The 20,384-nt window shown below is 28.8% G+C and overlaps 1 protein-coding gene across 3 annotated transcripts in view; it reads left to right on the plus strand.

The window, feature by feature from the left end:
* The window catches only part of LOC142329855 (uncharacterized), a 349,453-nt gene that overhangs the window by 105,821 nt on the left and 223,248 nt on the right, over positions 1 to 20,384 (plus strand). For all 3 annotated transcript variants that reach the window (XM_075374727.1, XM_075374726.1, XM_075374725.1), the window contains one exon: positions 996 to 1,252. The gene's annotated coding sequence lies outside the window, so the exon portion shown is untranslated. The remainder of the gene's footprint in view (positions 1 to 995; positions 1,253 to 20,384) is intronic.

Raw genomic sequence — 20,384 nt, forward strand, 5'->3', positions numbered from 1 at the left:
TTTGTTAGATGTTTTTTGTAATATTTGACTGCAATTGGTATTGTTTCTTGGTACCATACGCTCAATAAATAAATATATAATTACTCTCCATAAAAAAATGATAGTGCGCGAGTTTTTTTGTTTGTTGTATTTTCGATGCTATTGGTGCAGAGCGGACCAATGATGGTGCACCGCGTGGCTGACAGCAGTTCATTAACTATTCATTCGTTCGAATGATTTATACTTCTTGATACCAACGATTTATCTAAAATTATATTTGTGTTTTTGGAATAAAAACGGAAAACACTGGGGTTAGAACTGTGCTAAAAAATCACAACTCTATTAACAGCTAAAATTGTTCACGAGTTTGAAGCTTTTGGTTGTTAGTATGCTAAATTTACGGACCTTATTTAGTTAAAATTGCCAAAATCATTTAACAAAATCATGTGTAATGACACAAACAAATTAAAATTTTCGCGGTGGGCCGTTGGCCCGCTTTTTTTTTATTTCTGAATATAAAAACATACACAATGCAATTAAAAAAAAAAAATAGACCATTATTGTTTTTATATGTAACATACTGACGAATATTATAATTTAAATTCAAAATAAAAATATGTCTTAAAATAATTAAAACAAATATATGAATTCAAATAGGTGACATGAATTAGGTTTATTTTTTGTATTACACTACTTAAAATAATCTATAATTTGACATTAATCGGAGGTTATTTAAAATAATATTGTATTTTAACCTTGTTATAATATGTTTCTCTTTGTATGTTAGACCTATACGATAATACATCAAGATTAATATATTTTGTTTCTCTCATGGTATTTAAAATTGTTATCATTATTGTTTTGAAAAAAAAATAACCAGTCATTGTACCTTAATACCTTGATAATAATTATAACAACACACACATATATTTTATATATATATATATATAAAACATTATATTACATAATTGTATAATAAATAATAATAATATTTCCTTTATGTTATTATGTTTCAGATTTTTATTGTATCTTGTTCGTGGTTTTCATTCAGCTGACAAACAGTTACATTAGTGTGAAATATATAAGGAATTATTTATATTATTAACAGTGGGGAGGGAAGTTTCTTCTCAAGGTCAACAAATCCAAGATCATTTGTAATATTATTATTATTATTATTATTACTGAGGGTGATTGTCATGGAAGTATCGTGAATGTTAACAACTGGAGCTGACTGTTAGCTGAATAGCAGACAGCTACTTTTATTTTCATCGAGGTAAGATGAATTCTTTTTAATAATTAGAAACAATTTTTTTTTTAATTTGTAAATATTGTGCATTTTAGAAAAGTAAAAAAAACCTTAATCGTCTATCAAGCAAGTATGGATTTTACACTTACACGCGGTTATTAAAAATATTTCCTTTAACTTAACCCCAACTATGTTGGGATTTTAATCAGATTTAAAAAGAATAACCCTTAATTTAATTTTATTAATATTTGTATTACTAATATTAATATCATTTTTTTATTTCATGAAATGAAGTTTGCAGTATATTTAAAATTTGTTATATCTAACTGGGACTCGAATCCAGAAACTTGCGGGTAAGAGACGTAACCACTCCACCACGAAGGTTGGAAATTATAAAACCATCGACAGTTTATGTACTAAATTTAATCACTAAGCTTAGGTAAATTTAATTTAATATATATATACTATTATATAAAGAGGGAGAGAGTTGTTGTTTATTCCTGATAAACAAAAAAAAAAACTACTAGATCAATCGCAACCAAATTTTTACCCATGTGTCTTGGCATAACTGAGAGGGATTTTAGATGTATTTCATCTAGAAAAATCTTTAAATATATAATATATATATATGTATGAAATAGAGTGGATATTTACCGGTTAAATCACATCACAAACTGTAATAAATTGAATTAATAAACTGTGAACTGTAAGTCTCTGTCACTGTATGAGCTTGGTTTGAACTGATTGATTCGAATGAATAATATTACAAAAAAAGAGAATTAAATAAACCTTAAATAAAATAATATTAGACAAATTTAAAAAGTTTCTGTATAAGAATAATGTGTTTCCTGTGGGGACTGCGTGTGAGGCTAGAATGGTGAAGTGATGCGAGCATCTCGTGCGAGGCTAGACCAATCATCACAATCAACTGGTTACAGACGGGATGTCCCTGAGGCGCTGTCTTTGGAGGTGCAATAGGGTGTTCTTGTAATATCTATGCAAATAAACTTCTGCATGCATCAGGTACACTCTCGATGTAACAGATCATGGTTATTCGGAAATGTGTGTATATTTGAAGTTTCTCTGTTTGTTTGTTTGTTACCGCATTACGTGAGAACCAATCGACCGATTACTTTAAAATTTGCAGGATACATTCCTGTTATATCAGGAAAGGTTTTAAGCCACCGACCGACACCTAGCTTCCTTGAAGTTGATGATTGTATTCATTATTTCTTCGCATCCAAGGAGGATGAAGTTGTGAATTAAAGATATTCATTAAGGAAAAAATACAATAATCCTTTACTTCATTATTATATTTCTGCCACAACGGCAAAGAAATAAGTTATAATTTTTCTCGGCAAAGATGTGTGTACGTTTGTTACGTAGTTACTATTATTTTATGTTTTGTAATTTAGTTTCTTTTTCTATGAAGCCTGAATACTGTAATTACTATTTATCAGCATGATTCTCACAACCATGAGGATAACGTACAGTGCGGGGGTCCAAGGGGTGGAGCCCTCTGAATAGATAGGAATGGCGACCGAAGCAAACTCTGCGGGTGTTCAGAGCGCTGGTCCCCCTGGAAAATTTGGAATGTGGAGCTCTGCAGCCATGAGATATGCCCCTTGGCCGCGGGAAGCCCCAAGGAGGCCCTGAGTTGGCTCCGGGATTCGCCTGGGCTGACCTGAGCCCCGAGGGTCCAGGTTATGGCTAGATGGACCGGCTAGTATATGTATATAAATATGCATAATAATGAAAGATTGAAATGTTTATACCGTTCATCGATTTAAAATATGAACATACATCTTCTTACGTTTAAGTTGCACCCAAATTAATTTCTTGTTTGTCATTATAGTAATAACTTAGTATCACTTTCTGCTTTTGGTATGAGGAGTATATTTTTACTGATGAGTATGAATCGTAAAATCACACTTCATAATAGCATTAAAACTTGAGGATTCTCTTTTTTAGTCCTTCAACCACTTTTCTAATAATTTATTAATATGTTTACTTTGAAAAATTAAAAAAACATCCTTATGGGTAAATTTAATCGTGCATAGAATAATAAATAAATCTAGTCACTGATAGAGGAATACTTTTAAATGAACATGTAATTAAATAATTCGTGCCAGAGCATGCAGTGCACAGATAAACATATTCGCCGGCGTCTTATTTTATGAAAATCAGCGCACAACAGCTTAAAAAAAAAAAATATTATAATGTGATTATGAAGCTGTAATTTATTTGTAATACAATTTCCGTCCCGTTGTATCATTAATACCTTTAATCTCTCTACTCATTTTCTTATAAAAATCAACATATTAGAATGTTTAAAACCACAACATAAAGTTTTCTATGACATAAAACCTCGATAAATGTATTATATTACAATTTTCTTACATAGTAGTCTGTATTGCTGTCATAATTCAAGAAAACAGGAGTTCTGGTTGCTTTTTAATGCATTATTTTCGTTTTTTAATTCTATATTGATTCCTTTTAATTTTTATTTTTTAAATAAGAAAATTGAAGAAGAATTAAATAACGTATTACTTAATTCAGTGCTACAAACATATCTCGATCTTTAATGTAACTGATTTTTTATTTTTATTTTTTTTATTTTCCTTTCTAGGAAAATAATATCGTTAGCCCCTTAGGTTGGTCGAGTGGTAAAACTCATCGTCGTAGATCACTTGTTTAACAGCTGATTTTGGAAGTTGTAGGTTCAAATCCTAGTAAAAGGTAATTACTTTTATACGAATTTGAATATGGTAACGAATTTGTTAGTAGATAACGGTGTACTTTGGTGGTTGGGGTTCAATTAAAATCACATGTCTCAGGAATAGTAGACCTGAGTCTGTACTAGACTGTACTTGATTTATGTGTCATACATATCATTCTCATCTCATTATCTCATTGGGCCGTGGGGAAGGATTGCTTGTTGTTCACTATTTGCACCGATTGCAACGTACACAGTAGGAGTAATAAAAGTTTTCCCTTTAAGTATATAAATAAATTATTATTATTTATATTATTATTATTATAATACAAAAATTAATTATCTTTTTTTTTGTTAAACTGAATTAATAATACTCAACTATTGGTTTAAAATTAGATTAATTTAAAAAAGAACTATATTCTCAATCCCAATTAAAATATCCTAATTTTTATTTAAATTAATCTAATCGAAATAGTACTTACCATTAATGGAAAAATTATTATTAATGGAAAATGTTAACATTTTCCGATTATTAATGTATATTTCTTTAAAAATTGGTCATTTTAGGAATTTTCGTGCATTTCATACCATTATAAAATTATGTAAGGTTAAATATATAACAATTAGTTTAACTAGTCATGCATAAAAAATCTTAACTAGAATTCTATACAGAAGAATTGAGAGGAGAGTGGAGGAAGTGTTAGGAGAAGACCAATTTAGTTTCAGGAAAAGTACAGGGACAAGGGAAGCAATTTTAGGCCTCAGATTAATTGTAGAAGGAAGATTAAAGAAAAACAAACCAACATACTTGGCGTTTATAGACCTAGAAAAGGCATTCGATAACGTAGAGTGGAATAAAATGTTCAGCATTTTAAAAAAATTAGGGTTCAAATACAGAGATAGAAGAACAATTGCTAACATGTACAGGAACCAAACAGCAACAGTAACAATTGAAGAACATAAGAAAGAAGCCGTAATAAGAAAGGGAGTCGGACAAGGATGTTCCCTATCTCCGTTACTTTTTAATCTTTACATGGAACTAGCAGTTAATGATGTTAAAGAACAATTTAGATTCGGAGTAACAGTACAAGGTGAAAAGATAAAGATGCTACGATTTGTTGATGATATAGTAATTCTAGCCGAGAGTAAAAAGGATTGAGAAGAAACAATGAACGGCATAGATGAAGTCCTACGCAAGAACTATCGCATGAAAATAAACAAGAACAAAACAAAAGTAATGAAATGTAATAGAAATAACAAAGATGGACCACTGAATGTGAAAATAGGAGGAGAAAAGATTATGGAGGTAGAAGAAATTTGTTATTTGGGAAGTAGATTAGGGAACTAAAGATGGACGAAGCAGGAGCGATATAAAATGCCGAATAGCACAAGCTAAACGAGCCCCTTCAGTAAGAAATATAATTTGTTTACATCAAAAATTCATTTAAATGTCAGGAAAAGATTTTTGAAAGTGTATGTTTGGAGTGTCGCTTTATAAGGAAGTGAAACTTGGACAATCGGAGTATCTGAGAAGAAAAGATCAGAAGCTTTTGAAATGTGGTGCTATAGAAGAATGTTAAAAATCAGATGGGTGGATAAAGTGACAAATGAAGAGGTATTGCGGCAAATAGATGAAGAAAGAAGCATTTGGAAAAATATAGTTAAAAGAAGAGACAGACTTATAGGCCACATAATAAGGCATCCTGGAATAGTCGCTTTAGTATTGGAAGGACAGGTAGATGGGAAAAATTGTGTAGGCAGGCCACGTTTGGAATATGTAAAACAAATTGTTAGGGATGTAGGATGTAGAGGGTATACTGAAAAAAACGGCTAGCACTAGATAGGGAATCTTGGAGAGCTGCCAGTCAGATGAGTGAAGACAAAAAAAAGTAAGGTTAAAAATGACTGAAAGAAATATAGAATTGTATTTATTATTTTAATAATTTAATTGAATTAAAAATGGTAAAAGAAAAAAAAATAGAATCACCTAAGATAATTAGAATTTCCTTTTAGGAAATTATTTGAATTTCTTACATTTAACATAGCTTTTTTTGGAAGGGTAACATAAAAAGTAATAAAATACAGATTTTTTGAATTTTTAAAACTTATTTGGTTTACTTAACCATATAATGATAATTTAACAATAAAACTTCATTATAAATTAGCCCAAAAAGGAATCTTAGATAACTTTGTCATGGATCATTATTTTTCTACTATTTAAGAATAAATAATAAATGCCAGTTAATAATAAACAAATATCTTCTTTTTTTATCACCTTTTGTATTGTTAAAATATAAAAGGAAGGTTTTCTTCACATTATACGTTACGTATTATTTTCCTTTTAGTATTTCTTTACGCGAGAAAAAAGATATATAAAAAAATCCCTTACGATACGCCGGAAGGCAGAGGTAGGTTTCACCGTTGCTAAGTAGGAGTTAAAAAATATTTCCACCTTAAAGTTAAAAAAACTTCATATTTACTCAATACGACAATGGTTGCGTGTGAAAAAAGTTTCACACATTTAGCATACGACAGACTCCATCTTTTTACAATTCCAGCAACATTTTGGTCATCCCTTGCCGTAAAGGTTAGTCATATCAAAAATTGTTTTAAACAAAGGTTTTAGGTAATGTTTAGAGGACTAACGACCACTTAACGATTCGATACTGTGCTTATTAAGCGAGATAAGATTTTTTTTTGTCTTCGAAACCCAATTTTTTCTACCCCTTGGACAAATGTTTGTTGATATTGAAAATATTTACTTAGATAAGTTTTAGGGACTTATCTAAAGAATAGTAGGAACTTAAATGAATTCTATATTTTACTTAATAAGAAAGTTAAAGGGATTTTTGTTTTTTTCGAAAAAGCCTACCCATTTCCACCTCCATGATCCGATTTTTCCTATTAACGAACTCGACCGAGATTTTGGGTCATTATATTTTATGTATAAATTTGAAAGCGATTGGAGGAAAATTATGGCAGTTTTCAAGTCAACAAGAAAGTGAACTATATATATATATATATACGTTTGAACTGACGGTGGTTTTGGGGTCTGGGGGATGTGAAACACGAAAGTATGTCGAGATTTTCCAGAAGTCGGATCATGGTACCCATTACAATAAATAGCTTTCTTATGAATTCTACCTAAAATTTATATAACCAAAAAATAGGCAACCCATAGGCCTTCTTAAAAATTTCTACAGATATAACATACCAACACATAACTTGATATGTTTTATAATTATATCTTATTAGCGTACCCCGTCTATTTATAACTACGAAGTATTGTTTTTATTCTTAATGTGCTAATGAAATCTTTCTTCTTTTATTTGTTACTTTCCCGTTTAGCGCTATAGCAGATCTACAACTGTAGAAGGAAAACTATTGTAATCGAACTTGATTTAAAATGAATAAGCACAGTCTTTTAGAAAAGTATGGATGGTAGAGTAATAAATAAATCACCTTCTGTAGTTCTTATTCACGAAGTTTAGATCTGAGTGATGGTTAAAGATACGATTAAGTATGAAAAATGATGGTTTAAGAGGTAAGAGAACGTTTGAAGAGGAACTGAATGTGTGTGTGTTTTTTTAAATGAGGGAGATTGTAAGCTTTGCATTATTGACTAAGACTTGTGTAACTCTGTACGTGATGTTCCAACTTCCGTCAAATTGCCAGAAAATAGCTTCCACGCTCGGTCCAGCTTGTTGCCTTCTCCTTTTTACTACACGAGTGGTCTGCATAATACATCTTGTTAGGAAATGTCTTCTTGTTGAGAAGTGTAATATGCTACATAATGTAAGCATTCGATCCATAATGTAGTAATCGATCCAATTTGGGCATATGCGGTTTTCACCAGATCTTTACGTTTTGACAACTAAGAAACCCAAAAAACCGTCGGATGGAAATTATCCGGATATTCGTATGTAAGTTTTTGTTCGGTGTTTCACACTTTACATCTCCGGAACTACTGGACTGATTTTGACCAAACTTTATATATATTATTTCTATATATGGGGCATTGATGCCATTTAATTTTCAACTGAAAAGGTCAAGAGGGTGTAGAAAAAAGTCGCCCACATTATCTCGAGATTTCACCTAATTAAATTTTTATTTTTTTTAGGCACATTTGTTAACAATTAAAAAATAATATTTCAAAAAAAAAGATTTGCAAAATCGCACTCCCACCCCATAAAAATGCTCTAAATAAAATAGTGACTAAGTAGATATACTATATCATTAGGTACCCCCCTCTCACCACAAGGAGCGCTGAGCACTGACGTATAGCTGCTGTAGTCTTCCGCTATGTTATGACGTTGTAGGTGACCGGTAGAATTAAATAAATTAATAATATTTAAACTGTTAAAAAGTATTTAAAGTGGCCGGTAGTACCGCCACACCCGCACGAATGTAATACGGAATGCGCGCGCGCTTTAGTGTGAATCACTGAATTGGATAAACAAAGAATATTATATTTAAATAAAATGATAAATATTTTAGATTAAGTTGTGTGTGTATAAGCCGTGCATCAGAAAAAAGCTGCGAGACGGGAAAATCCTACGACTCTGTTGTTAGTTGAAATATCTTACAGTATATTTTTATTTAGTTTTTTAATTTTTTTCACGTTCATATGGTTTAAAAATATGTTACTTTTGTCTTTTACAAATTTTTTTTTGGTGGTTATAAGTAAGTTTTTCTTTACGAAAATACAAAAAATATTCATTCTCTTTTGCAACATATTCGGATGTATTGTAATAATTTTTATTTGTTTTTTATTTATTTAATATAAAAAAAAAAAATATAAGGAATAAATTCAGGGATAGTTAAATGGAATATATTGTTGAAAGCTGATAAACTTTGATAATCCGAACTGTTATAAAATTCCTAATCAATACTTACGGGCAAACATTATAATAAGGGAAAGGAAATTAATTTTCATTTTATGAATATTTCCAACTAGTAAAGATAGAATACAATTTAAAATGATAAATGAGAATAATAAATGACACTTAACAAATGTATTTTAACTAATTTAAACGAAATTCAGATATGTGTCATTTAAAATAAATTACTTTAAATTATTTTAATATTTAATTTTTATTTTAAATGTAATTTTATTTTAAATTTGATTTCATTTTAATTTTAATTTAATGGTCAATTAACCTTTTTGGTTTATACATTTGATGTAACGAACAATTAAATTTTGTTATCTATCAATTTTTTTTTATTCTTTGTTATCTAATAATAACATTTATTGAGTTGTAACTAAAAATTACAGTTTAACTTCTTATTATTTTTTTTTTACTAACATCTTTTATCTTTTATTTTATGTATTTGTAAACTTTTTTTTAAATTTAACTGCTTTTTTTCTATGTTTGGTACTTACTTGCATATAAATTTCTGTTTCACTAGAATATTTTTATTATTATTATTATATTTATTATTATTATTATTATTATTATTATTAATATTATTATTATTATTATTATTATTATTTATTTATTTATAATAAAATTAAATATTGAAATTATAATGTGATATATTTAGTATTTTATAAAATTATATCACTGTCCGCAACTCTCTTTGCACTCTCTGCAACTTTTACGCTTAAATTATATTTTTAGTTATATAAAACAGATTCTGATAAAATAAAACTTGTTTATGATTAAAGTACTAAACGTCAAAGAAAAATCAAAAGCAACTAAATGTAAAAATAATTTTTTTTATAAATGATTGTATATTGTTACTAGGATGCGCGCGCGCACCATTATATACGCGCGCACGCGCGTGTGTGTACACACGCTAATATTAAGCATAATTTTTTTTTAAAGCATTTCTTAAGCAATTGTTTTTCTTTCATTAAGAGAATACAAAAGTTTCATAATTTGCTTTATGTAGATGCATACATTTTATTGCTTTCATTTTCATCATAAAACCACACAACGTGTAACCAAGAATCGTGGTGTTAACACTGTTAAAAGAGAAATTTGAAGAGGAAACTTTTAATAAAAATAATTAAAAATTATTTTTCTATATTTTTTAATATAGAATAATAGTTATAAAAAAATAGGTTATAAAAATTTTAAATGTGTACTTACCGTACTATCAATAATAAAAATTAAAAGATTTAGAACCAAAAAAGTTTTAAATAAATGTTTTTTTAAGGTCGGGTATATATTTTTTTTAAATGCTTCTAAAAATATTCATATATAAGTGTATAAATTTGCTTACGTGAAGTTTTCTCTAAATGTAACACCCCTATTAATAAAGGCTAAAATAAGAAAAATAAAATTTTCCAAAAGGTTTTTCCTGAATTTTAGTTCCGGTTTCTGTAAATTAAAAAATTATAGACATTTCTTCACAACTCTATACGCGAAGTATAAAATTTTCAAACATTTTTTAAAAATATTTAAACCCAAGGGGTTGGGGGTAAGTAATTGAAAAGAAAATTATTAGATTATTCATGTATGTATTGAAGGTAACAAATTTGCTTTAATAAAGTTTTATCTGAAGAAAATGGAAACGATATTTTTAAAAAAATATTAATATGATCAATGCCTCATTTAATGAAATATTTGAGCCAAATTAAAAAAAAAAAATCGGTTTGGTCATTCCTGAAATATAAGACCAAAAGTTCTTTTGATCGTGTCCAAAATAGTTCCTTTAATTCCCATAATTTTTCTTATACAAACCTAATAGTTTTTAGGTATTTATCCCTAATATTTTTATAAACACCACCTACATCAGTTCATCTACATACCTCATAAGTTCTAACATATACTGTTTTTGATCAACGCACACAAACGGCTCTTATTTCGGAACGAGGAAAAAATCTTTTCATTATGGTTTTAAATATTTGCTTTCTCGTGCCGGGTTAGTCTAGTGGTTAAACTCATCATCGCAAAATCAGCTGGTTTTCTAAATCGAGAGTTCTAACATTCAAGTCCTTGTAAAGGCAGTTGTTTTATATGTATTTAATACTATACTGTGAATACCGTTGTTCTTTTGAGGTTTTTTCAATTAACCACAGTGGGAACGCGATGGTAAGCCACTCATAAAACCTGCCAGGAAAATTCCAGTTGTAATCCTCAAGGTTCAGATACTACTGAATGGATAATTTAGTTTTTTCGTGCTAATTTTAATAATGTTATTCCAGGAATAGGATTACAGATTCATAATATTTCATCCTTTATTAATTATGAATTGAATATAGTATAATCTGAAGTAAGAATCACTCTCAGATAACGACTCTCCTAAATCCTCTTGATAATAGTATCAAATACAGTTCTTATATCGGATCCATCTATTTTGACCATTAGATACATAATATCTAATGATTTGAAAATCATTAGATATAGATAATCTAATCATTATTAGAAAATCTAATTTCTAATGATTTATTTAATGAAATTATTTCTATGATTATCTAATGAATTCATTTCTATTTAAGTTATATGATTTGCCAGATTAATTAATTTAAAAAAAATAGTTTTAAAAATAGTAGAACCGACAAAAAATATTAGAAAATCATTTTGGTCTAAAAGGGATTTGAGGGATTTCTCTTCACTTATTTTAAAGTGCCATAATTCATATTGCTCTTGTAAAACTTCTTACAAAATAAAATATATTTTCTTCGTTCTTCCCCAAAGTAATTTTCATATAGAATTTATAAATTTGTTTTATTTAATATAAAACTTGTATTAATCTTATATTTTTCTAAAATTTATTATTTTTTTTGTTATAAATTAAAATAATACATTTAAAATTAAAAACAACTTAAATTTTTAAAATTAACAGTAGTAACTACTGTTAAAAAATAAAACCACGTAAAATTTTTTTCTGCCCTATATAGATTATTTAGATTCAATTAATCTAATGCGGTTTTATTGATTTCTGTTAACCTGATATTTTAATTTCTTGTACATAATGAAGAGAATAATTCGGTTTATAAACATGTTTGTGCTTGCAACTGATGATTGTTTCATAGATAAATTATGGATAAACCCAAAATTATTGAAGTTTTCTATAGAAAAGAAAGTATTTAATATGTAATATTAAAATTTTAGTTAAGGAGAGAACTAATAAATACTTTTAAGCTGCTAAATAAGGTAACTTTCAAGAAATATTACAACAAATATTAAAACATTACAAATAATATTAATAAAAATATATACAACCAGTTTTAATAATTATAAAAACTTCTACAATTTCATGAGCCTATAGGTGACACTTTGGACATTTTATTTTTCATAATCTCAGCAAGAATCATTGATAGTTAAGAATATTTTATTAAAAAATGTACACCATCCCCTCCCTACACCTCGTTTTATAGTAAATTAAAAAAAACATTCTTCTCCAAGCAATGACACCACCCATTTCTCTCTAAGGACAGTCTAAGATCATTCTGTAAAATATATAACGTTTTAGTAGAATTAAGTATCGCTGACTAAGTGAAATAAAAAACGGTGGAAAGATTAAAAAAAATTTGACAACGATTAAAATCAATGTGTATTATTAAAATAAAACTACTTTTCTTGCACGGATTAATATCATATTATATTCTTAACTCTTCAATTCTGTTAATATGGAAAATATTCCCACATGCCGCGTGCATGCATCTTTTGTCTTTTAAGTGTTTTAAATGCTCACACGCATCTATCACTGTATAATACTGTATTACAATTAAAATATTATATAACATCAATAATTATAACTTTCTAATCAGTTTTTATTAACTAACAATTCATTTCTATTTAATTGAAGTTATATGATTTGCCAGGTTAATTAATTAAAAAAGTAAGTTTTAAAAAGAGTAAAAAAATTTGTAAGCTTTTTAAAACAGACAATTAAATCTTTGTTTACCTTTCTCCTTATTCTTTTTTTGTTTCTATCCATGGTCTACTTGTCCGTCTCGTTTTTTTTTGACGTATGTAATCTAGATAAATCTGATAATTTTTTTTTGTCAGGCATATCAACCCTAATATTTAAAGTAAAAGAAAACCACACTTTTGTTTTATAATAATTTAAATCATTAGATGTTTGATTTCTGTAATTAAGTTTTGTTAAATTTTGTTTACACATCAATTCAAATAAAAATTAACTTAAATTTAACGGGAATTTTAATTAAAACATTAATTTAACATTAATTTAATTAATTTTAACATTAATTAAAAACATTAATTTTATTATTTTTTTCCTTATATGAAGTAAAGGAAGTGTTTTGATCGCGAATAATTTCGATTTTCATATTTAAACGATAGATAGATAGAAATATCTATTTTGAGTATCCCTGAATCCAATTTGACTACTTTCGAATTGACGTGTGTACGTAGTACAGACGTCATGCGCGTATGTAACTCGCATAATTCAAAAACGATTAACCGTAGGATGTTGAAATTTTGGATTTAGGACAGTTGTGACATCTAGTTCTGCACTTCCCCTTTTAATTGCACTCGACTAGACCAAAAGTGTCCAAAAAACCCAAAATTAAAAATAATTGTTATTTCGACTTTTTCTTAACTGCAATAATGCCCTCATTGAGAGGTTTTCAACGATATATTGTAATGGTACTTATTTACATTGGTTCCGGAGTCATAGCAAAATAAAATTTTAATTTTTGATCTTTGAAGGGGAAGAGGCACATCGGTTCAAATCCGACTTCATCTCCTTTTTTTTAAATATATATATATATATATATATTTTTTTTTTTAAATTTAAATATATTGATTTATTAATAATTTTTAACATCTGATTGTAAAAAAACTTTTACGATAAATAATAATTAGATAAAAAAATGAAAAGATGTCAGAAGTTATTAATGAAATAAAATTTTTGTACTTTTCATTCAAAAAAAAAAAAAAATGTCTATATGTAATTTAATAGGCGTACAAGGAAGTCTTGTCTAAAGGAAGTCAAGGAAGTCTTGATGTCTAAATCAGATTTTTTTTTTAAATTTGCTCCAAAAATTTTTCCTTCCCCAAAAATCGAAAAGATTTATTGTATATATTGTAACCGAATTTTTTTTGTCTTCATAGGCAAATTAGTAGTGCAAACGACCCTCTTGGGGCAATTTTAAGGGTAGGGAAGCAGAAAAAAAATTAAAAAATAACGATTTCTGGAATTTTTTTAAATGTTTAATTAAAGTTTAATAATAATATTGAAATAAATTTTCATCGTAATTCATCCCCCATGTCCGAAAATGAAATCACATTTCTTCTAATAATAGATTTTTCTTAAATAAAATACTTAAAACAGTGCAGTAATAAATATTTAACAGATTGATTCAAGACGAATTGGGAATAATCTGGCAACTGATTCTAGAGCGTAAAAGGAAAAAATCTCAAACAAACTTATGTCCGAAAACGCTTTGTTATCGAATCACAGCTAGCCCAAAAATTTCGCCCGGATTTCAGTTTTACAGGTAAAATAAAGTCATACTGAGATTTTAAGGCGTTATAAAATTTACCCCTAATAAACTTGATGGTTTCTTATGTTTCTGACCCGAAAATTTGAATAAATAGGTGCTAGAAATGTATTTATCGTAGTTTTCATGATATCCAACGTAAAACAGAAAAATTCGGTCAAATATAAGAGATCTGCGTCTTGATAAAAATAAGAAAAGAATCTAAAAAATCGATGTAAATTAACTACTACCGACCATTAGATAAAATATAGTCTATAATGGAGAAATATTCTGCACCATCTTGTTGGAAACTAATACCTACAGAAATATAAGAAACAGCAACGTACAGCATTCGAGGTACGTGTCCTGTCAAAATGAGCACCTTGAAAAAAGGAGAACACTTTGATATTTTAACGCTATTTTTGGTAGCGATAATGTACGATAATATAATATTTATGATAATTTCTACGATATTTTTGTGCAGTCTTAATCAAAGGTTGATTAAGTGTAAATTTTTCATTTTCGATTACTGTATGTGAATTTTCAGTACCCCAAAATCGACAGTTGTGTCTGTTAACTTTCTCACACGTATGAAAGGTTGTCTCACCTCTAAACAACAACGTATTAAGATAAATAGGATTATTTTTGGTAAGGTGCATTTAACCTCTGCATCAAACTGATATCGTAGACGGCGATCACTTGATTTAATGTGATGGATTTGTAACTTATATGAAGGCAAACGGGACCGCTTATGAACAATGTCGTGAAGGGTGGAATGAGGAATTTCCAGTTCGTAATTAGCATGCTTAATTGACTTTCCAGGACTGGCAGTGAATGCATTGTGTACACGATTGTACAGTCTCGTCACTAACTGAATCTTTTGGATGATTTACAGTTTGTGAAACCAATCTTCCAGTTTCTCTTGTTGTATCCCACTGACGAATAGAGATGGATGTAGGAGGATCGACATTCCATTCAGTTCGTACTCGACGTTAAACACATGTAACTGATTGCAAGTCCGTTAATCAAAGCACGCACTGATCTTTCTGCTGTGAGGTCCACATCTCGACTGTCTACTACTGACTAAAATTGCATTGCGAGTCGGGTTGCCTACGCATGCGTATTAATATGCGTTGAACATAAGAGTATACAGAATAAATCTTGGAGATATTTGTTGATTGAGCCAACAGTTAAGAAATTGCTATTTTTTTTTTAAAGGCATATACTTTTATACGGATTTGAATAATAGATCGCGGATACCGGTGTTCTTTGTTGGTTGGGTTTCAATTAACCATACGTCTCAGGAACGGTCGACCTGAGACTGTACAAAACTACACTTCACCTACATTCATATATATCATCCTCATTGATTCCTTGAAATAAATCGTCACGGTGTTTCCGGAGGCTAAGCATAAAAAATCAGTACATTATAATGGTTAAATATTAAATTAAATATTGCTATTTAAATGACAAGTGATAAAATTAATAATTTTAAAAAACTCACGAAACCGTTTTGAAGAAAAATATCTACTGCATCGCCTCCTGGAGCTAAGCAGAAAAAAAAGAAACAGGACTTTTGGATACCTTAAGCGGACACTGTAGTTAGTTTACTACTTTATATACTTTTATTTATATAGTTTATATTTTTAAATTCATAAAAAATATGTGTAATTTTTTTTTAAATTATTTTCAAATTAAAAAAAAAATAATAATATTTTCCAATAGTTTTTTAAATGGTTTACATGTGAGTTCTTTAAACATTAAATAAAAATTAGGTTGATCATCAGTACATTATAATGGTTAAATATTAAATTAAATATTGCTATTTAAATGACAAGTGATAAAATTAATAATTTTAAAAAACTCACGAAACCGTTTTGAAGAAAAATATCTACTGCATCGCCTCCTGGAGGCTTATAACCGTAAAACTAATATAAGATCCTGCCCTGAGGTGATACGTGTGTAATGAAAAAAAACCGCATCAACATCGGCTCAGATGTTTTAGGAAACACATTTACTGCGGCGCACCCTGGTGGCCTATAACCGTAAAACATGTCTAAGACCAGCTCTGAAGATATCAACCTATCATAGGTTTCAGCCTATGTAATGCAAAACACCGCATCAAAATCAGTCCAGTAGTTTTTGAGGAAAATGGTAACAGACGTACACACACACACACACACACACACACACACACGCGCGCGCGCGCGCGCGCGCACACACACACACACACACACACACACACACACACACACACACACAACCTCTTACCCCAAACCCATATACGATCGTATTTTCGTCATGGGTAAAAACTTTTTTTTATTTTCTACCAAAAGAAGTACATTTAAAAATTTTAACACCAAAGAAACTGTTTTTATATAAATATTTGTTTAGAAATATATTATATAATTAAAAAAAAAAATTGTTTATACTTTTTAGACATACTTTAATCAAATTATTATCATACATTGCATGAGTTTAATTAGTAGTTTAATTTGGGTTTCAAAAGATAACATTATACATTGAAATTTCATATATATTTATAAAATATCAAACAAATTTTCAATCAAACATTTACTAGACAAAGTAACAAAATTGTGAAGTTTTTGATTATTGAAATCCATGAAGTTGCAAATTAACAAAACTTTTTTTGTCGCTTATATACATTTTACAAATTTACTCCTGTACTGGGGGATGTTTGCAAACGTAATAGTTGAATATTGTATTCACCCGACCTTAGTAACTGTGTATCAATCGGCAAATCAGGAAGTATGTTAAATTAAGGATGCATGGTTTGAGAGCAAGCATGAAAAAAAAACTGAAAAAAAAAAGAAAAAAAAACATTGCGAGTTAAAATAAAGCAAGTAAATACAAAAAAAAAATATTGAAATCATTATGTTTAAACATTAAGTCATAAAAAGATCAAAAAGATTGTATTGAGAAACTATTTTTCGATTTAGATAAAAAAAAAAATAATAATAATAATGCCTAATTAATGAAATCATTTGGATTTTTTTAAATTATAAGTTTTGTTTTTCTTAAAATGCACTTAAAGAAAATTGTGCAACAAAGTTAAAATAGAAAACCGTTTATGATATAAAAAATGTAATTTTATCGTGAAATAACTAGAAAAAAATCGTTTATTACAAGTTTACAATAATAATAATTCAAATCGCTTATCTTAAATTGGAATTTTTTTTTACATAATGTATATAAAAGTATTACTTTTAACATTAACATTAAACTATACATCTTAAAGGTTAACGGTTCATTTTTTTTAGATTAAATTTTTAAATTTATCGTAACGTAACGTTAAGGTAAATTCACTTTCACAGTTCGTATAACGAAATAAAGACATATACATAACTATACAGGCTACATACAAAATAATAATAATAATAATAATGTTACTATTTTTTCATAATATAACAACTTTTCTTGTGGTTTCTCAAAAGATCCATTATAATTTGTATGTTGCTTACTGTGTAGTTACATGCTGGTTTAAGACTAAATGTTACATCCATTATGACGTGTCAAGTATTTTAGATTTCTTAATAAAAGTGGTGGTAATAATAGTAATAATAATAATAATTATAATAATAATAAACACGTTATTTTAATGACATAATTTAGTATTATGATTTTAAAATTAAATTGTTTCTATGTTTATATACTTATTATTATGGTTGTTAATATTTATGTACATAAATATATATATATATATATATATATATATATATATATTGTATACAATGCATTCTACATAAGTAGACAGTAGCTTACACATATATGTAGGCTATGCAGGGTTGCAAGTTGGGAAATCTACTTTCAAATATCAAGGTCATTGTAATAATAGTAATTTTTTTCTGTGTAAGAATTTACAAATAAAATAATTAATTATTGGAATGTTTTTTCTATATATATACTTCTATAAATTTCAGAATATTTTCGGATTTTTTTTTTTAATTAATATTTAAACAAAACCATCTTAATGGACGTTTTCAAAAACACAGAATAAAAAAAATAATTACAAATACTTACTTTAAAAAAAAACCGAAATTCTAGTGGTATTACCAGTACAAGAATTCTGTAATTAGAAAAATTAAAAGAGCTTTAAATGGGAAAATAATTTCCTGGATTTTTGACTGTATTGGAAATACCCTGACATGTTTGAAATTTTCTCCATTTTTCTAGTATGTGAACTAATGTATTATTATTTTTTTTTAATGGATATTTTCAATTTTAATAACATTTTCGGTTTATACACAAAATTCAAAAAAAAATTATCTTTGGATATTTTTCCTAACACAACTCTTTAGGAGCTACATTTGATCACCAGTTCAAATGATACTATTATCGATTGTTATTGATAGTGTATATATAACAAATACATTTTTTCTCCTTTTTCTTTTTTTCCCTACATCCCCGAGTCGGACATCCAATTAAGTATACTCGACTCGGTGAAGTGTCCTTTCCGGATCTTTTAATTGCCTGCCTCTAATCTCCGGCGGAAGAAACCAGGCCCGGCTATGCCGTTCCCAGCCAACCGGCGACTGGGTCTCGGGACTTTCCTTTTGCCAGCCTCAAACCGACGGCGCAGGAGCCGAAGCGTATCCAGGAACCCACACCGCCGGCCGGGTCTCGGTCTTTTCATTAATTCACACCTAACGGACCCCAGGAGTCCCCGTTCCATCACGGGAACCCACACACCAGGGCATGTGAGCCCTCAGGAACGGGGCTGTCCGCCCAGCCCTGCTATAAACTAAAACCCTCAGTATCCCAGTCGTCTTGCATCATCTTCTTTTATTCTGAGGACTGCTCTTGCAATGCAAATATTGCAAAATTATGCCAGTTTTCTGACATAGCCAGCTGCTCCACTCTGGTATGCATCAGTCCTGCATTTATACGATGTTCCTCCCATTGTCTGCACACGAAAATAGTGTTTTCGGCATCGTCAACCGCATCGCAGTAACAGCAGATGGGTGACTCTCTCCTGCCAAACCTATGCAGGTATTGTTCAAACGCACCATGTCCCGACTTGAGTTGCGTTGTGTGGTAATCTAATTCGCCATGAGAGCGATCTAGCCAAGCATCCAGGTTCGGGATAATTCTTCTGTTCCAATATATCAAATACATATATAACCTTAAGTTCACAGTGTTGCAATTTTCTTTTCTTTATAATTTTACCACTATAGTAATATATGAAGCTATGGTCATAAAGGGAAAGTTTATAGTTGTAGTTTTTTTGTTAAAAAAAATATTTAAAAAATTGATCTTTAAGTGTTCTTAAGGAGTCATTTTAAAAAAATGTAACAAAAAAATAAAGTTAAGTAAATTGTAAATAATCTGCAAAAAAAAATTATTCCAATGTTCCCAAGTCGAAAAAATGTATTTTTATCATGGGGATGTTTCTGCGTTTGTAAGTTCCCTGTATTTGCTATTATAACTCTGGACGCCGTTCATCGACTTTCTTTAAATATGGTTAATAGGTACTACATTAGTCGGAAATTATGTATGAAATTTTTGCAATATTTGAAAAAAAAAGAGTGGAAGAGTTTTAGCCGAAATAACATATCAAATCTTTAATGGGGCACTTTAGCAAAGAACTTTTCTTACAAAAGTTTTTTTATCAAGACCTCAAATTATCAAAAATTTTGTACTTAATATTCATCCCATCCCCAAAAAATAGCTTTATACATTTTTTAGCTATATTTTCCTTCAGAAAAGAAGTTAATGGAAGTTTTTTGTATCTATTTTTTCTACATCAGTAGAACTTTAGATAACTATAAAAAGCTTTTGCCCATCCCATTTCAGTGGTCTATGGTAACAAAAAAAAATATATTTTTTTTAAATTTAAAACGAATGTTTTTTTAAATTTTATTCTGATTTTATATCCATCTCGCAAGTTACACGTTGCATTTAGAATGTAAAAAAATTAATTTTTTGATAGCTCTTTAGTATTTCTTGAAAAAGTCAAAAATGTTCGACCAATTCCTATAAAATTTCAACTTGGTTTATTTATAATTATGGTATCTTTGTATCTT

The sequence above is a fragment of the Lycorma delicatula genome, chromosome 9 (assembly GCF_047948215.1).
Source record: "Lycorma delicatula isolate Av1 chromosome 9, ASM4794821v1, whole genome shotgun sequence".
NCBI lineage: Eukaryota > Metazoa > Arthropoda > Insecta > Hemiptera > Fulgoridae > Lycorma > Lycorma delicatula.